The following is a 9,935-nucleotide window of genomic DNA, read 5'->3' on the forward strand; positions in this document are numbered from 1 at the left end:
CGATCTGCCGTAAGGTCATGATGCCACTTTGTAGAGATCCCAGGCCTTCCTTTTCTTTCCGCCCTCCTCTTCTTTTTTCATTTGGAAAGCTCCTGCTGCTCGGATCCACTTCTCCTCTTTCTTTGCTTTGATCAGGAGGATCTCAGTGATGGTGAGATGAAGCTTCTTGAAGTTTCGTCTCTCTACCAACACTACCATGGCTCCTGATGCCTTGGCAGGCATCCTTATCTATCCTACTGCAGTGTTTCTCAATTCCAGTCCTCAGGCCCCCTGCTCTGCATGTTTTAGATCTGCCTCTGATCCAGAACAGCTGATCCAAATGATTGCATGACCTCTTCTGAAGCCGTCAAGTACTGCAGAAGTCTGTTAATTCAACCCAGATTCAATCCAGGTGTGGCAGAAGGGAAACGCCTGCAACATGCAGAGCCGAGGGGCCTGAGGACTGGAATTGAGAAACACTGCCCTACTGACATCTCTCTACATGCACCTTCCATAAACCCTTGAAGGCATCATTGTCCCTTTGCTATGCTTGTCACCTCAGTTTTCTTGTACTATTATTCTGCAGGCACCCATCTACCTTTGCCTTTACTCACCTTTGGGCTGGAAGCCCAAGACATGGGCTTCCAGCTCATATCTTTCCTTTCAATTCTCAACCAGTCTATACATATTCCTCTCTGCAGGTCGTCTTTTCCTCTGGTCGTCTTCTCAAGCATTCTTTATCATTTCTACTCTTGATATTTTCAGTGGAACCAGCTCCTCTTGTTCTCTAGGTGTCTTATTTGGTAAAACTGCGCGTCAGTGTTTTAATGGCACATGAAACGAATCTTCTCAAAGAACTTTTTTTGCTTCTGCTGCTTCTTCAGTTCCTTTGCGAAACACGACAAACTACGTTGTCAACTAAGTTGTGCTCAATAAGGGCCAGCGTACTTCCAGAGGAGCAGCCTAAAGTTTTTGTGATGTTCTTAAATACTTTCTGGCACAGGCGATTGATGTCTTTCTCCTTAATCTCAAATTCCTGTGTCTCCACTCTGGCCCAGATTTCCCACAAGCCTTTCTTCCGTGGCTTCCAGGTGGTCGGGAAAGAAACAGGCCTTTGCCTTCTTTACACTTGTTGACATTAGTGATTTCACAAAAAGGCGGACCGTCTGTTCCCTGTCTGTCTCAGACATCCCAGAGGATGGGATGTCATTCTCTGTCTCAAACGGCTCGACTCAGACGGCAGCCATTTTGTAGATATATATATTTCTCTTGCACATTGGTGAAGAGTGTTAATAGTTTTTTCCCTCGTTGCTCTGGAAGTCATTGTTTACGTTTTTCCATCTAAGATGGCGCTGATCACATTCGGTTCAGGTTATGTCAAAACGGTTCATATTTAAATACACCAAATAAGGAGAATGGTGATCCGAGTTAAAAAGAAATGCAAATGAAACTATTCAAAAAATTATTCCACTCCACTGATTGATGTTTCACAATAAATTATTGCTCTGAAGTGGGAAATGAGACATTCTTCAGTACCTTAATTCTGTCACTTGATGGCAGTGTTGCACTATTTTACGGTTCTTCACAAACAGAAAATAACAGCTTATTTTAACTAAACCAAAGGATTGTAAAACAAAAAAAGAGAAAGATTTACAATTCATAAGAAGAAATATAAACTGTATCAACGGTATAACATGTAAATATATTCCTTCCCATGTATTTGTCTCTCTTACAAACAAGATCAATAAATATATCAATTAAGGGCAGTTCACAGACCATGGAAGGGTGGAGCTGGGAAAAGAATACCAGTTTTCCATTTGCTGTATCCAAGGGTACTAACTGAAAATTTTGTGGAAGGAAAAACTTCGGCAATAAAAAGGATCCAGGCAAAAGCGTTTAGAGGATTACGAGACAAAGCCCATTCAAGAGATCCATTATTTATTTGTTATTTATTTATTTGGTTGGAAGCTGTTGGACTGGACTGGCAGTGGACAGTGAAGGTTAACAAGGACCCCCCCAATTTACATTTGCTAATCTAAATTACATTTTGTAAATCTAAACTGAGGTTCTTCTCAGATAAATAAACATGTGGAAAACATGTTAAAATAACATGTTTTCCACCTTTCATCATCGTTCATGTGAGCCTGTTAGACTATGAAATGTGCTTAAATGATGAGTCAGCACAAGGGGGCATCGTTTGGTCCAAAAAGCTTCACTTAGTGTGAAAACTGCAAAATTACAAAATAACACAATCTATCAAAGTGAGAGTATGAATGGAAAACACACTGAAAATAAATGTATATTGTTAGAATTGGCTTATTCGAGTTGTTTTATTCTGCAGTTTAAGTCTAAAAAGCACACATTTATGCTTTTGCGTGCAGCTATTTTGTAACTAACAATGAAAGAAAATTGTGGGAAAATGTCAAAAAGAAACTAAAAATGATGCGTGGCTCTTTTACAGGATGTTTCTGCAGATCATTGTGCAGCGTCTCACTTTTACTGTCTCATAAACTTTTTTGTGACCAATAAACAAGTAGACCGTGATTTAAAGAAGGATAACATGAGTGATTAATGTGCACCTTTTCTCAAATGTGTTTGATTGTTTCAGTCGATAATTGAACTCTTTTTCTCTCTTTCTTTTAGTGAAGCTCCAGATTAAAAGCAGCCTGAGCGGACAGCAGTGACTGATGGTGCCACCGGCCTCTGTTTGTCTCTGTGAGGAGGAGAGGGGGCTGCAGGAGTTTCCTTGTAACCGGAATTAGCTGTGAAGTGCGACCTTGAGGTGTGAACGGAATACGAAACAAGAAAAAGTCTCTCATACTTTGCACCTCGTTTGCAAGTGAATATCCTGACAAATAAGTCCGGGTTTACGTGTGAAGCGTGGTCACGGTTCCCACAGTAAAATTTCAAACATGGTTTCGTTTTAATTCAGAGTGATAAAAGTTTAAATGGTCACCAATCCTAAGTGACGAAGGTAAATTATTTTAACAAGCTATTTATTGTAAAAGTTCATCTGTGCGTAATTACGCACAGGCCTCCTTGTTTGCGTGTGTGGACGTGCAGGCCGGTTTTATTGCCCGTGTGTGCAGCTGATAGGCCCTGGTGATAATTTATTCATGGAGTGGGTAACCCGTGCTCGGGATAGGCCCACTGTCACAGGATGACGCGCTGCAGGGCAGACGCAAGGGACACTCGGGCCTGCAGCACCGGTCACTTCCATTCAGATGTAAATCTGCGAGGATCGAAGAGTTGGCCGACGTCAGGCAGGCCGCAGTGTACCTTTAGCTTCTTGTCATTTGGTCGCATCATGTAAAGCTGGAGACAAACTGCATTTCACACTGGGAACCCATTTGGACTACAAAGAGCGCAGGGATCGACGCTAACAGTTGGCAGGGTCAAAATGTCGCTGCATTTTTCCCTCTGCTGCTGAAAAGAAAAACTTTCCAACTTTTTTTTTTTTTTTTTTTTTTTACAAAACATGTACGTTGGATACTTACTGGATAAAGAAAGCGGGATGTATCACCAAGGACCAGTAAGAAGATCAAGCATCAATCTTCCTCCACAGAACTTCGTTTCGTCTCCACAGTACCCCGAATTTACAGGATACCATCATGTGCCAAACATGGACACGCACGCACAATCCGGGGCCAGTTGGGGACCCTCATATGGCGCCCCGAGAGAGGACTGGGGTGCATATAGTCTTGGACCTCCTAACAATCTTCCTCCCCCCATGAACAACCCGTCCCCTGGACAAGTTCCTTACTGTTCGTCCGAGTACAGTCACATGCACCCCCCCGGAGCTGCGGCGCTGCAGCCGCCGCCGGACAACGTTACTGTTGCACAGCTTTCTCCTGAGAGAGAAAGGCGCAATTCATACCAGTGGATGAGCAAAACAGCACAAGCATCTTCTACAGGTGAGAGAGTCATCTTGGACAGATGTAGGCCTCCATTTTCCGCCATAAATCTGGATTTTACGCAGACGCAAGCCATCTCCCATAACCTCTAAAATGATCCCCGAGAATAACTCAATCTATAAGTGATAAATGTAATAAACCTTCAGCTTTGCCAACTATACTCTCTGCTCTTGTGGGTGGAAATAAAAAAAATGGTGTGAGGAATCGGCGTCGTGCCCAGTTGTGATGTAAATGTCATTATTCCTGGAGTTGTGAGCTCGACTTCCTTGTTACATTGTTTGCTGCTTCCATCGCTGCCAGTCATATCCACTTTGATATGCGCCACATTCCTTCCCTGCTTTACCCAGAAAGAGTCACTTTTTCTCGGCTTTTTCCAAACACACGCAGCTGGGAGCGTTTATCAGAAATAACATAAGCCCATTGTTTAACTGTCTCAATATTAAATATTTCTAAATCAACTGTTTTACATTTGAATTTACTTCATTTCTCTTTTATAGCTCAATTTAAAGACGAATAAACGAAATACATTTCACAGTTAATTTCCACATATTTGTTTCTAACGTCAGTTTATGCGTAATAACTAAGAGAAAAGCCAGACCTAGTTCTTTGAAATTCGCTTTGTCATCAGAACCAGGTCAAAAGCAGCTCAATTTGCGTATCTGAGGAGAAGATGTGGATTTCAGAGGAAGGATGCGGCGCTCAGACAGGCCTGGCCAAGCCTGGCCAACCGGCTGTCTGCAGAACCACGACCATCCAGATCAAAACAAACAAACAAACAAACAAAAAAAGCCGTCTTGTCCTCACCGCATGCATTTGTCTTGTTCTCAGGTAAAACAAGAACGAAGGAGAAGTACAGGGTTGTGTACACAGACCACCAGAGGCTGGAGCTGGAGAAGGAGTTTCACTTCAACAGATACATCACCATCAGGAGGAAATCCGAACTGGCTGTCAACCTGGGTCTGTCGGAAAGACAGGTATGCATAAAATACTCTCATGCGTAATGTTGATCCATTCAGAAGAGCTGTAAAAGTTTTGGTCATAAATTATTACCAAAGCTTGATGGAAAAGGTGGGAAAGCATGGACAATATTGGCTGTAGTGAAAATAATGTGGCATTTCTCCAATTCGTAGCACAAAAATGTGTTCTTACAATCTTATACTTTGTTTCTCTGATTTTATTTTGTTTATTTTCAGAGAAGCAGAAAACTTAACAATTTTACAGATTTTACATATAAATATGACACTAGAAGAGGCTTGGGAAATGATTAGCATCAGATGTGGCATAATTCAGCTATTTTATTTTTTAAAGACTTAATAAAATCTGGCAAAGTTTCCTCTAAAAATTCAGGGAATTATTATTCAACCGTCTGAGCAGTTTCAAAGCAAATACTTATAATATGAAGGTTGTTTTTAACATTGTTTTACATTATTTCATTGAAATAAAAAATAGATATAACTAAACGTCCTCTCAAAGAATCTCCATTTGTTCATCCACATCCTGTGCAAGTTTTATGACAAATGCATGCTTTCTAATATTCATCTGTTTTTATTTTATTCCAAATGGTTATATGGTAAAAGAAAGAGTATGGTGTTGTTTCTTTAAATATACTGGATATTAGGATTTATCTTGTTTATTGTTTTTTGACAAAAATGACTTAAAAGAGATTTTTTAAAAAATATATAGACATGGTATTGTTTTATTTTTTAATTTTTTGTGTTTGTTTTACTTTATCAAAAACCTTGGAAAATCTTACAAATATATTTTGCGTTTTACACCAAAACCCCAATTTATTTTTACTATATTGAAACAGAAGGAAATGCAACAAGATATGTATATTAACAAGCTACAATTTTATTAAATTACAAAAATATAAAGTTAAATATAGTTTTGGATGTTCAAAAGAAGAGTTGCCTATACTAATATAATATAATATAATATATATAATATAATATAATATAATATAATATAATATAATATAATATAATATAATCTTTTTAGTGCTGAATTTCACTGTTTGTGTCTTTTCTCAGGTGAAAATATGGTTTCAGAACCGCAGAGCCAAAGAGAGGAAGCTGATAAAGAAGAAATTGGGTCAGTCCGACGGCAGCAGCGGGTCTGTGCACAGTGACCCGGGGTTCGGTGAGCCCTCTGCCGGTGCCGGGCTCCCTCAGCCCCACGGAGATCCACGGCTCTCTGTACCCTCCTCAGGGAATGAACACCTTGCCGTCTATCAGGAATATCCCAGCAGGTGACTGTGACTCAGTAGAACCGTCCGAATGTGGACCGTCCGGTCCGCCATCTCTCCTAAATTGAGCACTCCAACACGCTGACATGCGGGACACTTGATGGGCAGCAGAAGGATCCGAACTCTCAACCCGTTTTGTTTGGTTTTGTTTTTTGTTTGTTTTGTTTTTTTATTACAACGACATGCTGGAGGCTCTTGAAATATTACTTTTGATAGAATAGTTCTAATGAAGTGGGAAATGTTTTTTCAACTCAAAAAAAAAAAAAGGCAAAAAAAAAAAAAAAAACAATAATAATAAAAAAAATCTTTAAATTGTTTGTGAGTTTATAAGATATAAATATGGTGCGTTGTTTGTGAGGAAGTGTATGTGCTTGGTAAAATTTAAGAAGAAAAGAGTCATTCCGGTAAAGTTTGAACCGATGCGTTTACTTGACAAATCATTTTTCACTTGTTTTTAGCACAAGGGCAGCTTTTAATGATGCGGATATATTGTCGTCTAATGGCAACTTTATAAATGTAAATAAAGTGTTTTTGTACAAGATTTATCACCTTTTATTTCCTTTTTTAAAATAATACACTCATTATAAATAACCTAAAATAAAATATGTTTGAACTCTTGTTTTCTATTGGCCGAAAAAAGTCTGCGGAACAAATCCGCTCTAATAAACTACAGCATCATAAAACGAGGCACCTTTTGCTGATCAGGGATTTTTCATTAAATATGGGGAAAACAAATGAGCATAGTTGAGGTTCTGTAGAGGTTTAAATTCAATTTCTAAAGATTATAAAGTCCAGAAATGTTTCTCTCTATGTTGAATGTGTTGGAAGTCAGGCTGGGTTTTATTCTAGGTCACTTTTCCCAATTTGACATGTTAACTGCGGCTTGTTATGTTAGAAATAAGTTGATCTACAGCCTTTGCCCTTGTGGGAATTTAATGGGTTAATTTATTACGTCTGAGTGGAGGACGTCCGTGTGTCAACTCTCTAAAAGATTGTTCCGCTGTTTTTCTGTCACGATGGACGGCGAGCACTTTCAGCTCTGGTGAATCGGAGCGCGATGAGGCCATAAAACTTTTCAGCTCTGGTTGCAAGAGGTTATGGTAGGCCGTTTTACCATATAATCATATCAAATCTAATCGCCTATTTTTTAAATATTTTTTTTAAAGTTCATGTCTGAAAGACCTCTGAAGCTAAAATATTGTTAAAATAACCCCCCCAAAACGAAAAAACGAAAACTCTAACTGAAGGAAAAGGTTAGGACACCGTTACCCTAAAATCTCTCTGGGGTCGAGATGTGCTTCAGCTTTAATCTCATCTCTAATACGTCACAGTAATGATGTATTAGATATAGCTCCTGCTACAGCAAAAGCATTCCCAAACCATGACTCTTCCACCTCTATGCTTCACAGTTGGTATGAGGCTCTTTGCCTTGGATGTTTGGTTTATGTTAATAATTTTAGACTAATCTGTGCAAAGACAAACATTCCAGACATCCTGGGTTTTGTTTCTGTTCTTTCTAGCAAACCTCAGTCTGGTTCTCATGTTTTACTTTGACAAGTTAACTCAAGCAACCTGCTTCTGATTGTAGATGTACTTACACAATCACATTTTAATAACATTTTAGGGTTTTTGGATACTTCTTTTAGCATCTTGTGGTCTGCTCTAAGGGTAAACTTGATTGGATAGCCAAATGTTGGCAGCTGTTTTGAATGTCCTTACCTTATAGACGTCTTTCTGTGAAGTGGTAAGGCTTATTTGAATTACATAGAGCTCTTTAAGTCATTCATAAGGTGCTGCAGATATCAGACAGCCTTTTGGATGTGGGATGAAGGAATGTTGTCACACCAGAGCTGAATGCATTCTAGTAGCAAGCTGAAAATCTTAATGTGCCAACTACGCATGTATTTATTTTTAATTTATGCACTAAAACAAGGCACAGTGTATGCTTTTGCTGTTTTAGTTAGATACAATCCTTCAGGTGTACAAGAAAATAGTTTGTCGCTGTAACTTTCCTTGTTTTAAATGCATGGCAGCCATATTGGATTCTGGTATTTCTGCTTGTGGTCTTCAGGAGTACAAATATGACATCAACACAACATAACAAACCAAAACAATTTATTTTAGCCATTCCTCAATGTGGGAAAGACAAGAGAGCATATTGAAAAGAGGATGATGTGTGTTGGTCTTCATAAATCAAGAGATGCTTTCAAGTAAACAGATAATTACGTCTGTATCCATTGAATTACAGCAAAAAGTATAACGTTTAAAACAACTTAAACCAGGACCAAAGTTTATATTTTCAACATTCACAGAGAGAGGGTAATAGTAATGGAGGAGAAACAAATCTAAACTCTCACCAGGAGAAATGACACTTTTTTTTCAGACAGATCTTTTACCAGAGTTCACATTTACATTTGAAGGCATTGCATCTTTAATGTAATTTTTCCAGTAGCAAGTAATTTCATTTTTAGAAATAACATACAATTAGTTTTCAGTCACAAATACATCCTCTTTTCCTGGAGCTGCACTGGTGATATTTGAAGTGCAGAATAAATTTTAGGTATCTAAAATGTAGCTTTTACAAGTAAGTATTTTCAGAAGACACAATGCACTACATACTTCAAGATTTCTTTCATAAATATGACCCCACAAATTCCAACTGCTTCTTCAAGTTTCACAGTGTTAAAAAATATCTAAGATGTTTGAACAGGCAGTTTGTATTTGGAAGATGAGAACATGGAAACACATCTAACATTTCAAATAAGGAAAATGTAAATAATTTTACTATATGGTCTTTATTTCTACATCACAACATTACTAAGAGCATTTATTGTTACATATGAAAAAAATAAAATGTAAATTCCCTCAAAGATCCTGAATGTAATCCTGATTTAATATTCAATGAAAACACTTATGGGTGGATGGCAGGACGAAGTCATCTTCTCCATACGGAGCAAATATTCTGGACTTTCATCAAGCATAGATGTAAAGAAATCCTTTGACATGCTTTTGGTTCTGTTTCTTGGTTAATGAGCTTCTGATTGTTAATAATATATAAATTATAAGATATATTGTATATTCCCTACTCATTTCTCACCCCACATATTGGTGTCTTTTATTTTTGCACCCACAACTGTCGAAAAATTTGATTGGGAGTGTGTAATGAGTGTTTTTGAATATTGGGAATTATTAGGGGGATATTCACTAAAAAGGTCGTAGCATTATCAGATGATATTATATTTAAGTTTTGTAAATTTGTTTGTGACTATCAGCTGGTCAATTTTATGAGCGATGGTTTGTCATGGTAAGCATGTAATCATAAAAAACTCAGTATTAGTGCATAGGTGTCCTTGAGTCCAGCTTGCATCATCATCATCATCATCATCAGAAAGGCTACCGCTACGCTAATATGCTGCCTTGGCATGTTGCAGTTGGTGGGAGACTGAAAGGCTAAAATAACATCACTGTTTGACAATGTGTCCCACTTTTCTTTTAAAGCTAATCTTGAACTGGTGAGTTTCTCCAGTGATTGACTAATGCATCCGAGGTGCACAAAGGAGCATTATCACAGATCCTTCCTCTCCTAGCAGCTGCAGGACTTTAACAAACTCAATAAGTCTGTCTGACTATGCTATTATTGTTTTTTTTTTTAATTTTATTATTATTTAAAATGATCTTCCTGATGTCAAATTCCCACACAATAGGACAATAAAGGATATTTCTAAAATCTTTTTCTTTGAAAAATCCAAGTCTGCCTATTACATGGCAAACCGTCTTGCCATAGCGAGTTCCAGCTC

At 38.2% G+C, this 9,935-nt stretch overlaps 1 pseudogene; it reads left to right on the forward strand.

Moving 5' to 3' along the window:
* The first annotated feature begins 3,457 nt into the window (after positions 1-3,457).
* On the forward strand, positions 3,458-6,356 carry LOC129360645 (homeobox protein CDX-1-like; annotated as a pseudogene).
* Positions 6,357-9,935: the final 3,579 nt, after the last annotated feature.

The sequence above is a fragment of the Poeciliopsis prolifica genome, unplaced genomic scaffold (assembly GCF_027474105.1).
Source record: "Poeciliopsis prolifica strain line A6 unplaced genomic scaffold, Auburn_PproV2 SCAFFOLD006, whole genome shotgun sequence".
Taxonomy (NCBI): Eukaryota; Metazoa; Chordata; class Actinopteri; order Cyprinodontiformes; family Poeciliidae; genus Poeciliopsis; species Poeciliopsis prolifica.